The sequence below is a fragment of the Eucalyptus grandis genome, chromosome 11 (assembly GCF_016545825.1).
Source record: "Eucalyptus grandis isolate ANBG69807.140 chromosome 11, ASM1654582v1, whole genome shotgun sequence".
NCBI lineage: Eukaryota > Viridiplantae > Streptophyta > Magnoliopsida > Myrtales > Myrtaceae > Eucalyptus > Eucalyptus grandis.
Window position 1 is genome coordinate 14,305,820 of NC_052622.1, and position 19,113 is coordinate 14,324,932.

Here is a 19,113-nt window from a genome sequence, read left to right on the forward strand (position 1 = left end):
AACGTCGTGTTGTTGGACAACCAGCCCAATCCGCATCGAGAAACCATAGAGATGTGCGAACTTTGAGAATGGATGTAGATTCCAAGATGTATAGTACCTTTGACATATCGAAGTACTCTTTTAAATTGATGAAAATCTCCTACAATAGGCTGTTGCATTTTTTGACAGAGAAGATTAGTAGCAAATGCTAGGTCTGGTCGAGTGATGGTTAAGTATTGAAGAGCGCCAACTAAGCTTCGTATTCCATAGGATCGCGTAAGTAGATTTGCGGTGTCAGCCATGGAGATTGATCGAAGGCGAGAGGTGTTGAGACCGGTTTACAATCGGCCATATAAGCTCGTTTCGACAAGTCGGTAGCATATTTAGTTTGACACGAAAAGATTCATGAAGTTCGTTTGGCCTCAATGCCCAAAAAATAGTGAATATACCCAAGGTCCTTCATATGAAACTGAAGACTAAGTTTCTGAATAAGGGCAGTTAAGAGATGTGGTGAACTCCCAGTCAAGATGATATCATCAACATATAGGAGCAATAGAACTGTATGTGAGTTTGTATGCAAAACAAATAACGATGGATCGGCTGTGCTGCAGAAGAAACCATTTTCGATTAAAAATTTGCTGAATTTATCAAACCAAGCTCTTGGTGCTTGTCGAAGGCCATATAGAGACTTGTGAAGCAAACACATGGCTTGGCTGATAAGGATTGATAAAGCCAGTGGCATTCCATGTACACGTCTCGTTCAAATCTCCATGAAGAAAAAGCATTCTTAACATCAAGCTGGTGTATTGGCCAGTGCCTTATCATAGCAAGAGATAACACTATTCGAATTGTTGTGTGTTTCACAACTGGACTGAAATCCTTCTTCCTGGTGAAAGCCTTTGGCGACTAGACAAGCTTTGAGTCTGTCAAGACCGCCATCTTGTGTGAGTTTGGTCTTATAGACCCACCTGCAGCCTATTACATTCATTTGGTTAGTTCTAGGAATCAATGTCCATGTTTGATTTTCAGCAAGCGCATCCATCTCTTCTTTCATAGCCCTATACCAGGCTTGATTAGCTAAAGGCGACTTGACCGGACTTTGGTTCCATAGGAACTGGATAATCAGCTAAATAAGCATACTTTGGATTTGGTTTTCAATTCCGGACTTTAGTCGAGTCCATATGATGATTATTACTTGTACCTTGAGAGGAAGACAGAATGGAATTGGAATTGGAGTGCCTTTCATTAGAACTACCTTCAGCTAGTAGATCATTGTGTGAAGATAAAGAAGCGGTAGTATGTTGTCCTTGAGAAATAGAATAATCTTGAGACACAAAGCACATCTATAGATTGTTCTTGTCATTGTCTCATCTTGCATATTCCTCGAGGAAATGATCGAGATTGTTGTGCTGTGACATGGATGATAAGTATAGCAATCATGGAAATCGGGGATGGATCTGGTTTGTGGCTGATTAATGAGTGGATCCAATAAGTTTGGTGACTCGGTGCTTGATGACTCGAGAAAATGTATTCCTTCACTCCATTGTTTGTATAAGTTTGTATAATGTCCATATTCATTGATCAGCTTCTTTGTAAAAGGATAGGAATACTCATCAAAGACAACATGCCTACTGATGTATACACGATTATTAGTTGGGACCAAACATCGATACCCTTTGTGCTGATTGCTATAACCCAAGAAGATACAGGGGAGAGATCGAGGATCAAGTTTATGACTTGCATATGGTCTTAAGCAAGGATAGCATGTACAGCCAAATACTCTTAAATGATCATACATTGGCTGTCTATTATGAAGTTTGTTATAAGGTGTGTCCATCTGCAACTTTGGTGTGGGAAGAATGTTGATGATGTAATTAGCTGTCACAAATGCATCCACCCAAAATTTCAGTGGAACTTTTGAGTGATAGAGCATAGCTAATCCAAGTTCAACAATGTGTCGATGCTTTCTTTCGGAGACCCCATTATGTTCTAGAGTGTGAGGACATGATATGAACTGTCTTATTCCATGGTGACTTAGAAATTTTTGAAATCTAATGCTTACGAACTCTCCTCCTCCATCACTCTGGAAGATTTTAATCTGATGATTATACTGTCGTTCAACTAACTTCTGAAATTGAACAAATATATCATAAAACTCAGATTTCAACTTCATGGGATATAGAGCTGAACTTTTGGCTATTTGACAGCTGCTGCAAACAACTTGAGATGATGAAACAAATTGTATAAGCTTCTGTTTTTGTAGATGCTTAACTACTTGAGCATTTGTATGAGCCAAACGCTGATGCCATATATCTTCACCGACTGTCTTTTGCCGCTGAGTAAAGAAGGCTTCTGTGGTCTATGGATTAGCTTGATAAAGACCTCTAATTTTCCTTCCGAGCTTCACCATTGTGTTGGTATTGTTGTCCTTTACATAAACACCAATTTTGTCAAAAATAAAGGAACAAGGGAAGTCATCTGTGAGTTTAGATACTGAAAGGAGATTCTTCTTTATCTAGGGGACAATTAGAACATCGTTCGAGGTAATGTATTGTTCTTTGTTTTGAGCCGTGTGTTGCCAATGTGAGTTACAGGTAAACATGATCCATTGCCTATCATAACAAAAAGTATCATGTCCTTGATATTTAGAAAGAGTATGGAGCATACCGGGATCAGCACTAATGTGAGCTGTAGCTCAGTCGGATACCACTCTTTGCCCGTTGAATCTTCAATATGCATTGCTTTGTCAAGGCTGCTGGAATATCTTCGCTTGATAAGAATTGTCAAACCAATACCAGCAGCGAAGAGCATCATGTCCAGACTTTTTACATATTTGACACTCTAATCGAATGCAACTTGTTTCTTTTTCATTCTGCAAATTTTTACTCGAGTTTGCAGAAGGATAAGTCTTGACATTTTGGTACCTTTGTGAGTAAGTGGTATAGGGTCTAAACCCTTGGTTTGTTGTAGGGATAACATTTCTCTGTCTAGGGTGTTGATTTCCTTGCCCGGGACTGGAGATATCGTTGTACCCCTTAATTCGATATCTTTCAAAACCACGACCCCTATTGTTACCGTTACGCCACGACCATAACTTCGACCACCTCTCGTATCCTCCTCTTTCGAGATACAAATCTAGAATCTTGAGAAAAGTAGTTTTCATTTGTGATATCTTTAGACCGAACCCGAAACTGTCTTTGTCCAAAATACGCCAAATTCGGGTTGAACCGACTCTGGAAAAGTTTTTGAGTCTTGATTCAAACCTTTGTAATTGAGCAATAACCTCATCATACTCTGGCTGAGGCTTCAAACAATATATGGTAGTCCGAAAGTTCTCATACTCAAGACCTAAACCTTCCAATACACCAAACATCTTGGTTATATCATCCACAGGTTTGCCTATTGCATTCAATTGATCACACATGGATTTATATTCCCTGAGATAATTAGCAAGGGTTTGTTCATGCTTGTGACATGTTTGCAGTTTCCCCCTTAATTCGAACTCTCTAGCAATTGATTTTTGTGTAAATCTTTTCAGAAGAGTTTGCCATACTTCGGATGATGTTTCTAATCCAATTATTAGGCTCGAGAATATTTTCAAGTAACAGCTCCAGATCCATGATGAAATCAGCCCGATCTTTCTAGTCCGAGTCAAGTGTGATCTGGATTAATAAGATCGGTTTCACAACCTTCATCCTCTGTTTGCAGCATTCGAGAGGGTGAAGTAATATCTCCATTAACAAAACCAAACGGATCTTGGCTTTTCAAAAACCTTTGGATCGAGCTTGCCACAATAGGAAGTTGTCTTTGAAGTTTGATTGTGACGAAGTTTGTGATATTCACATGTATCGGAAAAGGATATTTTGGAGTTCTAATCGCCATTATTATGATTCTTTGAAGAAGATGATAACAGTAGTGCTTATGAGCTCTAGGCCTGTATGAGTTTACCTTGATCCAGAGAGCTTCAGTGTTCGTTTACTTCTTCTGACTTGATGCACGAACTGGTTACTCGATAGATTCTGTTATGATGCACGTCGATCTTCCTGCTCTGATCTTCCTGCTCTGATACCATGAGAACTTATGAAATCAAGAATACAGAAGATGAGGATGAAGAACGATAGCAGATGATCTGTGAAGAAGTTTTCGATACTGTATTTCCATTCATTTGAAGAGATAGAAAAATACAGCAGAAACTCTCTAAATCATTATGTTCTTCTTAGCCTTGAATCGATTACAATACCTCTCTATATATGGATAGAAAGCGGAAGACTAACTACTGGAAAAACAAACTAACTAACTTCAACTAACAAACTTTACAGCTGAATATAACAGAACTGTAATCTTGAGACTTGGCAATCCGTGTCTTTGACATTTGTATGATCTCCACCGTTGATGAAACTCGTTATCCATGAGTTATCAATTTCTTCAGCTCTTTTACTTCTTGATTGCCTTCTGGTGATCCACATCTACCATAGTCGAGGACCTCACCTCCTGTGGTTGATTTCTCGATATTGCAGACTTGGCTTCTCGATCTTGATTCTCTAATAGGGAAGTGGATTCCCGTGTATGCAGACAAGCACTGGCTTCTCCACAGGACTTGTATTTGTAATGCTCTGATGGAGATGTTTGCAAAATGCGGTTGCATCGAGCAAGTGAGCCGTTTTGTTCAATGCGATGAACGAGAGGGGGGTTATTTCTTGGAGCACAATGATTTGCAGTTTAGCCAATCATGAAAAGTTGAGGGGAGCCCCAAAAAAACAAGAAAAACAAGAAAAACAAAAAAAAAACAAAAAAACAAAAAAACAAAACAAAACAAAACAAAAACCTAGAAGACCCGACCCGGTTTTTGTTTCGGGTCTTATGTGTTTCGGTTTGGGGCCATGTCAGGTAACATCAAAACCTGTCCCGACCCAACCTGACCCATTTACGCCCGTAGCTGTAGCTCCATTATATAGCTTCACTGCAAGGCAAAAGATACAGTTTAATAAGACTCAAGTGGTTAATCAAAGCTTAAACTAATCGAAAAATTAAAAGAAATTAATGGAAGACAGAGGAATAAACCTGCAGTGTGTCCATGCGGTGGCCATTGCATGGAAGGCTTGCTGCCCATCCTTCCTGTTCATATACTCGTAGGTAATCCAATCGAGACAAAACTCAGATACCTGTTCAGGAAAAATCCTAGTGTTAGAAAACGAGATATGATACGGTGAATATGTATCATTTGTGAGGTTTCGACACACGAGAAAATAGTGAAATTTCACCTCCTTTTCCTTGCAGTCTGTCCTGAGAACGTTAAATGCATTAACATTTCTGGCTTCCTCGAGCATGTGATGAAGTGGGGCTTACATGCCTTCAACCTGTATGTCTTCAGAGGGCTGCACAAAGTACTTGATTGCCCTTGGTAAGTGTTGTCCGAGATGAGACCATGGCTCCAATAGTATAGAGCTCTGCCTTTCAATTCGATCTCCAAGCCCAAGATAGGATTGCCCATCTGAAGGACATTTTTAAGAAGCATCGTTATTGGGTTTAGTGGTCACTAATACACCCATAAACACTTTACCAAAAAAAAATACACCCATAAACACAACGCATACCAAAATGCCTTGGAGATTCATCACGGGATTTGTTTTCCTGGAGTTCTTCTTCAGAATGATCTCTGCCAACGACGGAATATAATGACCTGACATCAAAGATAAAGAGAATGAGTTTAAAGACTCAATCTGGACTTTGGAAAAATGACAATTGAATGACACTCACCAGGACAGCTTTCTCCGGCAATGTATAAGGCTCGGCCTTTCAAACCTGGCAATCCCTTGAACCCTTTTTCAGAAATGTATGAGATTAATGGGTTAGATTTCATTCACAATAGACAAGGTAAAACTTAGTTTCTTATAATTCGGTGAAAAGAAGACTCGCGGAACTTTGGAGGGGGAAAAGAAGAAAAACTAGGTACATACCTGTGGAGTTGTCTCCGTACCGAGTAAAATTGTCAGTTGAAAAAAAAAACCAGAAATTTGTATTAAAAAAAGAAGAAAAATGTTACATACATTTTGAACATGGAATTTCTGTTACATGTTCGTGAACGCAGCTTAATTAAATACCTCGGTTCCACGAATACGGGTTAGTGACCAGAGTTGCGCAGTTGGGGGAGACACGGAATGGGCCAAGCTCCTGCATCGCGCCGTAGCCAACGGAGGAACACCCAGGTCCTCCGTTCAGCCATGGAGCAAGTGGCTTCTTCTTGTGGTCGCCGGCAGCTTCCACTATCCAGTAGAAGAGGGGACGCCACCCAGTTGATGGAGACATAGCCAGAGAAATGGGCCACGTGCAACTCCGGCTGGCCTAGTAATTTGGTGATTCGGGCATTCGAGACTTCCTCATCAACAGCAATTGCCATCGCCGATAGCGTGAGGATGAAGACTGAGAGGAAGAAAGACCATGCATGGTGGAGTTCGTGGTTAGAGAGGAATTCAGAGATAAGGATTGAGGGAGACCTGAGCTTAAGAGACCCAAAGAGACCCAGAGACGAGAGCGGTGGAAGAGACGAAAGAAAAGAACGACTCAACTTGGGCCTAGGTAGGTTTTGGGCTGGAAAGATGGCGTGGCCAGGTCTTTTAGTGCGCCATTCTATTCATAAGCGTCCTTGCTTCCCTATGATACATATGTGTCTACATTTCAACTACCTTTTCCATGAGATTAGGACAAAAACCCGTGCTCGAAAATAGATAATATATTGGTTTGATTTTGGTGGATTAGCGTTGTAAAACTAGAAAGATGCAGAACATCCAGCTAACCAACCACAGTAAGACACCTTTTTTAGGGCATTAACACTCTTACTTTGTTGATTAGGTGTCCATTTTTTTTCCTAGGCTACAAGTCATTAAACAGTGTTGAGATTGATAGGATAATTGCACGTCAAATCGGAATACGCTAGATCTATAGATCTTGCTAAAGTTGTGAGTGATATGGAACGTGGTTAATAAAAGCTGGTTGTGTATAAGCAGAGATAGGAAGGACAAATCCCTCTTTAATAGGAATGCTGGATGGCGAGTTGGTTCAAGTTCTCGTCCTCTTATCAATTGCTTCTTGCTATATTTGCACATTAACGCATCGAATCAAACTCACGTAAAGCAGAAGCTGTAGTGAGAGAGTTCCCTGGAAGAAACTCAATGCTTGAAAGCAACCATAGACAACCATAAGTTGAAAGAAACTAGAATGAATCATAAATTGGTCAACAACCATATGATAACCCGAGCAGTCGGTCCTTGAGAGCCTCCTTAACGATGGCAGGCATTGATGACCAACGAAAATATGAAGAAGAAGAGGATGGTCGTCATGTACTGCTCAAACGGATACAGCTGTATCAAAATGACGTTTAATTACGCATAGAATGAGCAGCCTAGCCAAGTAGTGATTGCATATCACGAAGGCATGAAAATTGAATATCAGAATGAATTACCTAGCCTATCCGATACTAAAATATAATAAGTTCCATACTTCGTAGCATATAAATTCATACTAAAGAAATGACATTGAGAATACAACAACGGAAAAAGTCAACCTAATCTAATTTTCTGCATCACAAGCAATACTTATCTTACTGCGCCAGTCCACTCTCTCATGAATCAGATTTAGTAGGATCACACACCACTAGTTAATGTCCAATTACTTTGAACTCACATGGAACGTTTTGTATCCCAATATTACGTTGCATCCGATCAACAAAGACAAAATCTAGCGACCGAAAATTGAAGATTATGAACCCTTTTTCAACCCCTTTTCCCCTTTGGAATTGGTACATTCTAATATCTCGTTGGACTGCTCCAGCAGGCAAACCAAAGAGAGTGCTAGAGTGGCAAGAGCTCCTTTTGTGATCTCCCAAATAGCTAGCTTTCGATGCCCTGTGTATAAAACTGACGTTGCCATTTTCTAGTTTCTCTTTAATCTTGATTATAGTACATGGCTTGTGGGTAGACGTAGGGTTCTCTGACTGGCCCTGCTGGCAGGGCAATCGGACATAACATGAACGTGAAAAAACGAGTAAAGGTTTCCACTCCCGACTAGAAAATGTAAAATTAACATGGGGGGCCTCATAGAAAAGAATAAAGATCATACATTACGAATTTGTTAAATCGAACCTGCAAGAAAAGAAATGCCAATGTCTCACTTTCCTATTTGTATAGGAATTCATTTTGTTAGAGGCCGCACATTTTACTTGATATGGTTTTATGTATAATTTGGTCGACTTTCCGAACATCAGAAAACCCCCCATCGGACTCAGTTCTTGCGCTCTTTCCATAAAAACGAAAGCCAGTTGACGCACTCATGAATGACTAGAAAACTTGGGTCTTGTCAACTGCTCTTCTAAGCGAGGCCATCTGTTTATGACCGTTTGCTCTGGAAGTCGGTTTATGTAGACCTTGAAGTTCAGCCCATGAATTTTGCTGTCCATTAGACGGGTCTGGTCGTCGTGCTTTGAACACTTTGTTATGTGAGGTTTCATTTGTTCTCGCCCTCCTTTCATGGTGCGGAGGAGCAACAAATCTCAATGGAACCAGAAGGGACAGCTTTACGACCACTTTCTCATCAGGATGATTCTCCAGTGAGCGGGACGAATGACAAGAATGAGTAAAGAAACTCAACCATTGTGGGGTGATTCTCTATCTCGTTTCTCCGAGACAATATTATTTTGTACATCTTTTACATTTTCCTTCATTGCATAAACCATAGTACCTACTCTGGTTATTAGCTTAACCATTCATCTTAATTGAAATTGGTGAGACGACTGAAGTTTCGAGAGTAGAATGCTGCTTTTGCCACTTTTCTATGTGTTCTTAGTCCTGATGAATGACTTCGCTGTTTGCGGATCTCTGAGTGAGGTGGATATCGAGCGTTCCCTATCAACATCAGTGTCTGATGGAATGTTTGCTTACTAGGGAAATTCATTCAGTGGGGACAATAGCGAGGAGTAGGACGCTTGTTTGGAAGAATTAAGACACCATCTCACCTCTCATCATTGACTGAACACACAAACTCTTGTCACGTTTAGGATTGAGCTTTTGTAGTTGTAAATCATAATTTATGCTCTGATATGATGTGTAAATTGGGGACCCCCGCTAAGTAGAGGAGATGATTGAATTACTGAAGATGATCACCTCCTATCTTGTCCTTGTGAACAAAGTGAAGGATGTGCTATGTCGCTCGTGCTGGTGGTTAAACTGATCTAGGAGAGAGGGGATAAGACTCATTGCTCGATACAAAGCGTATTGTGAAGAACTTGCTTGTTTATATTTGGATAAGTCACTCGGAACAAGAATTTTACCAATGAATGATCAAAATTGTACAAAGATAGAACCATTTGACAAAAAGTCAATATGTGCCACAATTATCCGAACTTCAGATGATGGAGAGCAATCAAGTTAGTCCAAAGTGTATGACGTGGGGATTTTATTATGTGAATTCAAGGTTTCGTTTATTTCACAAAAAATAAATTATTTGGATAACATTTTTCAAAAAATAATCACTTATATTGTCCGAAATAATTAGTTAAGAAATTTTTTCATTATCGATAATAATTTATGATAAATATTTTAGTGAACAATAAAAATATTTTTTTCGTTCATTTATTATTGTGAGCGACACAAACGACATATTTCAAATAATTTATTTAAAATAAAATAAAAATGAAGCCTAAGTCCAAAAAGTAAATAAATTATGAGGAAATTAAAATGCATTGGAGTTTAAGGCTCCATTTGTTTCGCGGAAAATAATTTCCGGAAAAACATTTTCCAGATTTTCCGGCGTTCGTTTCATGGAAAATGAATTCCTCGAGGAAAACGTTTTCCATCAAAGGAAAAAAAGTCTTAAGTAGAGGAAAATGTTTTCCACTTTTGAAAAGTGGAAAACATTTTACTTACTTGATCTCTCTTACCTCATACCTTTACAAATCCTTACTTCCTCCTCCTCTTTCTTCTTCTTCTTTATTTTTTTTATTTGAATTATTTTTAATTCTCCTTTTCTTTTTAATTCGAATTATTTTTAATTTCTTTCTTTTCTTTTTATTTTTTCTCTTTTTCTTTTTTTATTTTCTTTGTTTCCCATCTTCTTTTTTCTTGGCTAGTCTTCAGACTAGGTGAACCTCAAGCTCGTCAATCTCAAACTCGTGCTCGTCGATTTGGCGAACCTTGAGCTTGACGCTCGCGCTTGCCAAATTGGTGAGCGGAAAATATTTTCCTTACTAAACACCGGAAAATATTTTTGAAACATTTTCAAGTTTTAGCGAACACCAGAAAATATTGTCATTTTCCTAGAAATGAATTCTAGGAAAATATTTTTCGGAAATGGCCCATTTTCTCCAAAACAAACGGACCCTAAATTACACGAGGAGTAACTGGATGAGTTGAAGGTGATCGTGGCTTTATCCGGTTGTTCCTATCACATCAATGTGTGCATCATTTGACAGATAACTGCATTTTTATTCAATTCCATGTTTAACGTTCCATTTGTTTTGCAAAAATATTTTTTTTGAAAAATTTTCTTAAAATATTCATTGATATCTTTTAAAATAATTCATTGATGAAAAAAAGTCTCATCGTTGACAACATATGTCTCAATATTTTCATGGATGATGAAGATATATCTCGTCTATTCATTCTTATAAGTAATACAAGGGATTATTTTTAAGAAAATATTTTCTAAATAATTTATTTTTTATAAAATAGACAGAGACTTATATGTCTCGATGTGTGCACCCTTAGAGTGCGTTTGGTGACGTTTTGTTCAAAAATTGTTCCAGGGAACAGAAATAGAAAAAACTATTTATGTTCCGAAGAACAATTTTGAACAGAAAAGAATGCATTTGATAAATTTGTTCATGGAATAAAAAAAAAAGAAACACGTTTGGTAAACTTGTATATTTGTTTTGTTTCTTTTCATTTTTTAATAATTTTTTTATTTTTCCTTTTTTATTTTTTCTTCCTTTTGGCTGGTCGCCGGCCTTAGCCATGGCCGGCAACCGGCCGACGAGGGCAGGCGGCCTCGACCGGCCAAAAGAAAAAGAAGAAAAAAAAGAAAAAAGAAAGAGAAGAAAAAATAGGAGAGAAAAATTGTTTCTAGGAAGTGTTCGAAACAAGAAATAAGTTTTTCTTGTTTCTTGTTTCTCTTCCAAATTTGTTCCCCGGAACAAAAAAACACAAATTGTGTTCATGAACAGAAAGAAAGAACACAAACAAATAGCCCCTAAGTTTATATTTCTACACGTGGATTCCTCCATCTTGGGCACTTGTAACTCTATTTCGAAACATGGTTATTCTCATGTCTATTAAGTGCAAGCTTTTAGGAGGAAGCGGAGAAAGGATTGACACAGAGACTTAGAAGGACCAGAGGTTTCTTAGAGAAAAGGCACATTTGGAAAAAGTGGGTGCCGATAGATAGCCACAGGGATTATACCACGAAAATATTGTACAAGTGTTGGCACTACTTTTATTTTTCTTTCAATTTCTACAAGAGTGGAAAAATCACACAGCGCAAGATTGTGCATTCTTTATTATTGTGCTCATACCAATATCTACTAGAGATTATTGGGACATGTACAAAAAATAAAAATGTTTCAAATTCTTTCTTTGTCTCGACATCATCAACAGACATTTTTATTAGACGTAGAAGTGATTTTGGGGGAAGCTTAGCCTATAAATTGAATATGGTAGTTGATGAGTTAGTGTGTCGTGACTTCTTGAAGTACCTGAGGCGTTCATGTGATCTACATCCTGGAATAATTTTAAAAGTGTTTCGGAGTCGTGAGGTAATTTCTCCGTGACTTATTTATCAGGGTGTAATATAGGACCGTGAAACATTTGAGCGTATTAGCCATCATATAACTCTATAAATCTCTTAATTATTAGTGGATTCTCTATTTCTAGCTTTCCACGTGGAGTAAGTATTGATACTTTGACTAAGTCACGTGAATCATATGTGTGCTTTAGCGTTCTCTATTGACTTATCTGTAATTTCGTTCTCTCCTACTTTTTTATTATTATTTATAAATTGTAACTTCTGTTAACTTCCACATATTTCACAACAAAAACATTTCTGGATGCCCATTTATATGCAACTCATCTCTGGTTGCTCTTTTTTTCGCAACTACGGTTTTGACGAGGTGGAGTTAGCAACTCTAAGACTCTCTAGGAACCCTGATAAATCTCGACTTCTCATTAGCCAGCGTCTTTTGGGGAATTGCCAGCCCAACAAGATTGAGTCGAAAGTGGTGAGACACTGGCCGAAGTTTAAGGGAGGCGATTAAAATTCTAGCAATCGCTTTGGAATTCTCTGATCGAGAAGATCGGTTGGGGGTCATCTGTAATTGAATTGTCCTAGTCGACCAATTGCCACAAAGTCAAGTCAAGAAAAGTAAATTGTGCGGGCCAACCAAAGGTTGCATCAATGGAAATTATGCAGAAATTGTTGTACATAACTTTCCAATTAATAAGGAAGTTGGGTTTCTATATTTGACATTTTTGACAAATTGACTCCCTCTGGGAATCAGCGTTAGTATCATAAAAATTAATTACCGCGTTTGAAGTTAAATCAAAATGATTGTAAGTGAAAATATATTTGTTGGCGTGATTTTCTCTCCTATCTTAAGAAATGAGATTTGTTAATATTGTATTCCTATAATTCTGGGATCTCTTCCTTTTTTCTGTTTTTATTCTGGTTGCTTGTTTCCTTAGTTGTGGCAACCTTTTATGTACATATGGTTGAACAATGGCAGATGCTTAATACCAAAAAAAAAAAAAAAAACAGAGAGAGACCGAAAGCTTTGTCCGAGGACGTAGGCACATTGCCGAACCTCGTAACCTTTGTGTCTTTGTGTGAAGTTTTGTTTTTCTTCGTGGTATCAGAGCGGGTTATGACCCTGATTATTTGAAGAACTCACCTCATCCTCTTTGTGTTGTTTTTTTGTTGAGCACCATGACAATTTCAGAATTAGAATCTGGAAAACTTCCCGACAAAGGTGCAAGTTCTGAATCAGCGAAGGCTGTGGTGCATGAGGTAAACAGCCAACTTCTTACATCTATTTTGCTTAATGGAAGGAATTTTCTCCCGTGGTCACGAGCAGTGACCATTGCGCTTGGAGGCCGATCGAGGCTTGGACATATTACTGGGCAAACTAAATCCCCTGATGAAAGTCATCCAAATTTTGAAGAATGGCAAGCAAGCGATCATGGCGTTATGACTTGGATCTTCAACTCAATGGAGCCTAAAATCTATGAGATTTTTGCTTATTCAGATTCAGCCAAAACATTGTGGGATTCGTTGTCGGAGATGTATGATCAAGCCAATAATGCATCTCGAATCTTTGAGCTTCAACAAGGTCTTGCTACCTCTAGGCAAGGTGCAAATCAATCATTCACGGAACATCTAGGGAACATAAAAAAAAATAATAATAAAATAAAATAACAGTGGGATGAACTCCATCAATACAGACCTCCGCAACCTAGAATGTGCATGACTATGTGCAAAGGGAAGAGCAAGATAGAAGTTTTTATCTCTTGGCAAGCCTAAGGCCGGAGTTTGAAGTTATGAGGCCGCAATTGCCGTCCTTTAATACCGTTTGCTCCATAATACAAAGTGAAGAAACAAGGAGGAGAGTCATGCATTCTGACTCGATTGTGGCACCATCAACAGGATCATCAGAACACTCTGCAAACGTTGTTAGTTCTAATGCCAGGCAAAGTGATGGTGGTACTCGATTTGTCAAAGGGAAAGGAAAGAAGCCCCTTCATTTCCATTGCAATCATTGTGATCGAGATGGGCATTCTAAGGAACGATGTTGGATTCTACATCCTCAACTGCATCCAAATAAGGACAAAGGTCCGGACTCTAAGATAGCAATTCAAGGGAATACCATAGACTTCCAATCCAAGTTGGAGTCTCTAGCACTGCAGGTTCAGCAACTACTTCAGACACATGGTTCGGGTCCCTCTGGCACTGAATCCGTAAATTTGGCCAAGACTTCTAGTAATATTAGTGCACTTTATGTTGAGTCTAGAAATCAATTTATTGTTGATTCTGGTGCCACAGATCATATGTGTATTTCCCCACATATTCTATCTAATATTGTTTCTAGCTCTTTGTATCCACCGATCATAGTAGCTAATGGAGTGCAGGTACCAACCCAAGGTGTTGGGCAACTGAATGTGCTTTCGAAGAAAACTGAGGCTTTATTGATTCTAGGATTATCTTCTAATTTAATATCTATGAGCAAATGTGCTAAACAATGGAATTGTAATGTCATTTTTACTCTACAGAAGGTGTTGTTCCAAGATCACAATACCAGGAGGATGATTGGTGAAGGACAACTTCGGGATGGGTTGTACACCTTAGATTTGCATGGTGAAGCGTTGGTGGCTAGGAAAGGGAATGTGGATACCGCTCGTATGGCATTGGCGCATGGGCCATCCTTCAGATTGGGTGTTGCAGTCCTTAAACATGTCTTTGACTCATGATTCTAGTAGTTGTGATCCATGTCACTTTGCTATGCAACATAGGTTGCCTTTCCCTAAACATATGCATAAATCAACTGAATTGTTTGCTTTGGTACATTCAGACATTTGGGGATATTCTCCTGTTGATTCTAGAGAGGGTTTTTGGTATTTTGTTACCTTTATTGATGATAAATCGAGAGCTACCTAGCTTTACCTTCTTAAGTACAAAAGTGAAGTGCTTACTGTTTTCTAGGATTTTTGCAATATGGTGAGTAATCAATTTAATACTTCCGTGAAGGTTCTTCGTACCGACAATGGTACCGAATACACCAATCATATATTTAAGGTTATTTTATGAAGCAAGGGTATTATTCACGAGACAACATGTATGGGTACTCCACAACAGAATGGAATAGCTAAAAGAAAAAATCGTCACCTACTAGAGGTCACCCGGGCCTTGTTATTCTCTATGAATTTGTCTAAATCCTATTGGGTAGATGCAGTTATGACTAGCTATTATTTAATTAATAGACTCCCTAGTCGAGTATTAGGGTATATAACTCCTATGGAAGTGTTGTATGGGCAAAAATTTGATATATCTCACTTGAGGATTTTTGGGTGTGTCTGCTATGTTCACTCTCAAACTGGAGGAAAGCTAGATCCTCGTGTAAGAAATGTGTGTTTGTTGGTTATTCATCTGTCAAGAAAGGCTACAAGTGTTATGACCCTTACACAAAGCGTATCTATATTTCTCGGAATGTTGTATTTGATGAAACTCATATGTTTTTTCCTAACAAGAGCCACATTCAGGGGAGTGCACAGATTATTATAAGAAGTTTTCCTATGAATGTGCTCCTATTCCTATGGATGTTAGTGGGACTGGTGAAGCCAAAGTCAACAATGGGGGTGTTGAAGCCAACAATGGGAGCTATGCCTCGGGTCACGAATCTGCAGATAAAGAAAATTCAAAAGTGGATCTAGAGATGAGGCAACTGTTGTTCCAGAAGCTGAACCTAGAATTGCCACTGACGGGCTGATAGATGAAAGGGCAATGGATTAATCCCATTACGAAGATCATCTCGTGTCACTAGACCCTCAACTCGACTTCAAGATTTTACTAATTATTCAATTCAACATCCCATTCAAGAATTTGTTGGATATGACAAATTATCTCACAATTTTTTGAGTTTCTTATCTGCTATTGAAGAACAGCAAGAACCTCACAACAATGAGGAAGCAAGGGAAAAAGCCATTTGGGTTAATGCAATGAAGGATGAATTTCAGGCTTTAGATCGAAATCATACTTGGCAACTTGTACAACTTCCAAGAGGGAAGAAAACGGTTGGGCCCTGTTTGGCAACACTCCAAACAGTGATTATTTCTGATTTTTTGTTCCCAGGAATCGGTTTGGGACGAGAATCGCGTTTGGTAAAATTTTGTTCCCGGGAACAAATTTGTTCCCGAGAATCAGTTTAGAGTAGATTTGAGAATAAAAAAAATTTGATTCTACGTCCAGAATCAAAAAAAGAATCAACACGATAAAACTCTTCTTCTTTTCTTCCGCCATCACGCGACCGTCGCTCGCCGCCGCCCGCCGCCGCCGCCACCGCCGCCGTCGCCGACCACCGGTCGCGGCCGCCGGTCCGGCGAGCTCGCCGGCCTATGCGAGGTCCGCGATCTCGTCGGAGGTTCACCGGCGAGCTCGCCCAGCCACCTGGGCGAGGTCCGGCGAGCTCGCGAGGCTCGCCCGGCCATTGGCGAGCCTCGCCGGGCCGGGCGAGGCCCGCCCGGCCACCGGCCGAGCTCGCCAAGCTCGACCAGGTGGCCAAGCGCGCCTCGCCCAGCCCCGGGCGAGGCTCGCTTGTCCACCCGCCGAGGCAAGGCCCGCCTAGCCACCGCCGGGCTCGCCTAGCTCGGTGGCGGGGCGGGCCTCGCCCCCCGGCGAGGCCCGCCGTCCACCGGCGACGCCCGGCCTCGCCCGGATCCGGCGAGGCCAAGCCTCGCGAGGCTGGGCGAGCGTCGCCGGCACCGGGCGAGGCTGCCGGCGACGCTCGGCCGACGAGGGCCGCCGCCGAGGGCGGTGATGCTCAGTGAGGTCGCCGCCCTCATCCGGCCGGTCGCCCGGTCCGGCGACCGACCACAAGAAGAAAAGAAAAATAGGAGAAAAAGGAAAAATGAAAAGAAAAAATGAAAAAGAAAAGGAAAAAAGGAAAAAAGGTAAAAAAAAAAAAAAAGTAGAAAAAAATTATTTAAAAATAAAAAAAATAATTTGGAAATGTAATCAATGGACATGTTATCAAACGTAATTCTATTCCGTAATCAAAATTTTATACAGTTACCAAACACATTTTTTACTTAGAATCGGTTCAGGAACATAATCAAAAATAATAATTTCTTGTCGAATCGGTTCCGGGAACAGAATCGTTGCCAAACGCGCCCTTGGTTGCCGATGGATCTATAAGATCAAATATAATATTGATGGATCGGTTGAAAGGTATAAAGCAAGGCTGGTTGCAAAAGGATACACTCAAACATATGGTATAGACTACAAAGAGACATTTGCACCTGTGGTTAAAATGAACATTGTGCGTGTTCTTATGTCAGTAGCTATTAATTGTGGATGGTCCTTGTTCCAAATGGATGTAAGGAACGCATTCCTTCATGGAGATTTGGAGGAGGAGGTTTATATGGATCCTCCTCCTGGTCACCCCTTGCATAACAAAGATGGAATTGTTTGTAGGTTGAAGAAGGCCATATATGGTCTCAAGCAATCACCTAGAGCTTGGTATGGTAAACTAAGTGCTGCACTCATCAAGGTTGGATTCAAAAGAGGGACAACAAACTCGTCAATGTTCACCAATGCTGACGACAAAGGTATAGTTGTTGTACTTGTTTATGTTGATGATATTGTGACTACAGGCAGCAATCAACCTGGAATCGAAGCACTTAAGCGGCATTTGAGCAAGGAATTTGATATCAAAGGCCTTGGCAAATTGAGGTATTTTTTGGATATTGAGGTGGCGAGATCTCACAAAGGATTGTTTTTATCTCAGAGAAAATATGTCATGTATTTGTTGAAAGAGACTAGGAAGTTGGGAGTTAGACTGGCCAACATTCCTATGGAGTATAATAGTAAGTTCATTTCAGATGACACTCCATTACATGATGTTGGGCGGTTTCAACGACTTGTTAGACGGTTTATTTATCTGACTATCACAAGACTTGACATAGCATATACTGTTAGTTACATAAGTCAATTTATGCAGAAAGAAACCAACTCGAGGGCATATGGAGCTAATAAATCATTTACTACGATATTTGAAGGCCACACCTAGGAAGGGAATTTTAATGAAAAATAATGGTCACATAGAGCTTGTTGGCTACACTGATGCAGATTGGGCCGGGAACCCTATAGACAGGAAATCTACTACAGGGTTTTGTATTTTTGTGGGAGGAAACATTGTCACTTGGAAAAGCAAAAAACAAACGGCGGTTGCTCGTTCGAGCGCAAAGGTAGAATATTGGGCCATGGCTACTACTACTAGTGAAATTGTGTGGTTGAGACTTCTGCTTCAGGAATTGGGTTGCAATTGCATGACCAAGCCTACAAAGTTGTTTTGTGATAATCAGGCGACAACTCATATAGCTTCAAATCCAGTGTTTCATGAGAGGACCAAACACATTGAGGTGGATTGCCACTTTGTGAGAGAAAAGGTGCAAGACAAGACAATTGAGACTCCATACATTCGCAGTGAGGGTCAAGCGACTGATGTTTTTACCAAAGCATTATCCAAGGGAGTATTTCAAGAAATGACAAGCAAGTTGACCTCCGACAAGGTCTTCGGCCCAACTTGAGGGGGAGTGTTGGCGTGATTTTCTCTCCTATCTTAAGAAAGGAGATTTGTTAATATTGTATTCCTATAATTCTGGGATCTCTTCCTTTTTCTGTTTTTATTCCGGTTGCTTGTTTCCTTAGTTGTGGCAACCTTTTATGTACATATGGTTGAACAATGGCAGATGCTCAATACAACCAAAAAAAAAAGAAAAGAGACAGAGAGAGACCGAAAGCTTTGTCCGAGGACGTAGGCACATTGCCGAACCTCGTAACCTTTGTGTCTTTGTGTGAAGTTTTGTTTTTCTTCAATATTGCTATAACATCTCGCTTTACTCACTATTCATAATAGAATTCTACAATATTTATTTTAAATATGTTTCTCATTGCACGATGGTGACAAATGAAACAAAATCAACTAATATGAGTCCATGTTTAAAAAATTAATTAGATAATTGCCACTGTTTGAATTAATTTGTACAAGGAAGAGTGCACATGTTTTGCGCGTTTGGAAAAAAAATTGACATTTATACGATTCTAAGAATCGCCTTATAAGGAAATATTTGAATTATTAATGAATCCAAAGAAGTTATTGACACAATATGAAGAAATTGTAAACATATATATACAAAGAGAGCAATATCTTAGGATCTTAACGTTTTTTGGTTTTGTTAAGGGTGTCATAAGAGAGAAAATATCCAAAATTTAAAAATTATGATACTTGAGAGACAAATTCGAGTCGAGAAAAGTAATTGTGTGGACCAGTCAAAGGTTGCATGAGTGGAAACTATGCAAAGATTACATAGCTTTCATATATTT

At 39.5% G+C, this 19,113-nt stretch overlaps 1 long non-coding RNA gene across 1 annotated transcript in view; it reads left to right on the forward strand.

The window, feature by feature from the left end:
* LOC120290030 overlaps positions 1-18,364 on the forward strand; it is a 22,627-nt gene extending 4,263 nt beyond the window's left edge. Inside the window, exons 3-5 of the long non-coding RNA XR_005547905.1 lie at positions 351-353; positions 10,737-10,741; positions 18,355-18,364. This is a non-coding gene — a long non-coding RNA (uncharacterized LOC120290030). The remainder of the gene's footprint in view (positions 1-350; positions 354-10,736; positions 10,742-18,354) is intronic.
* The last annotated feature ends 749 nt before the right edge of the window (positions 18,365-19,113 follow it).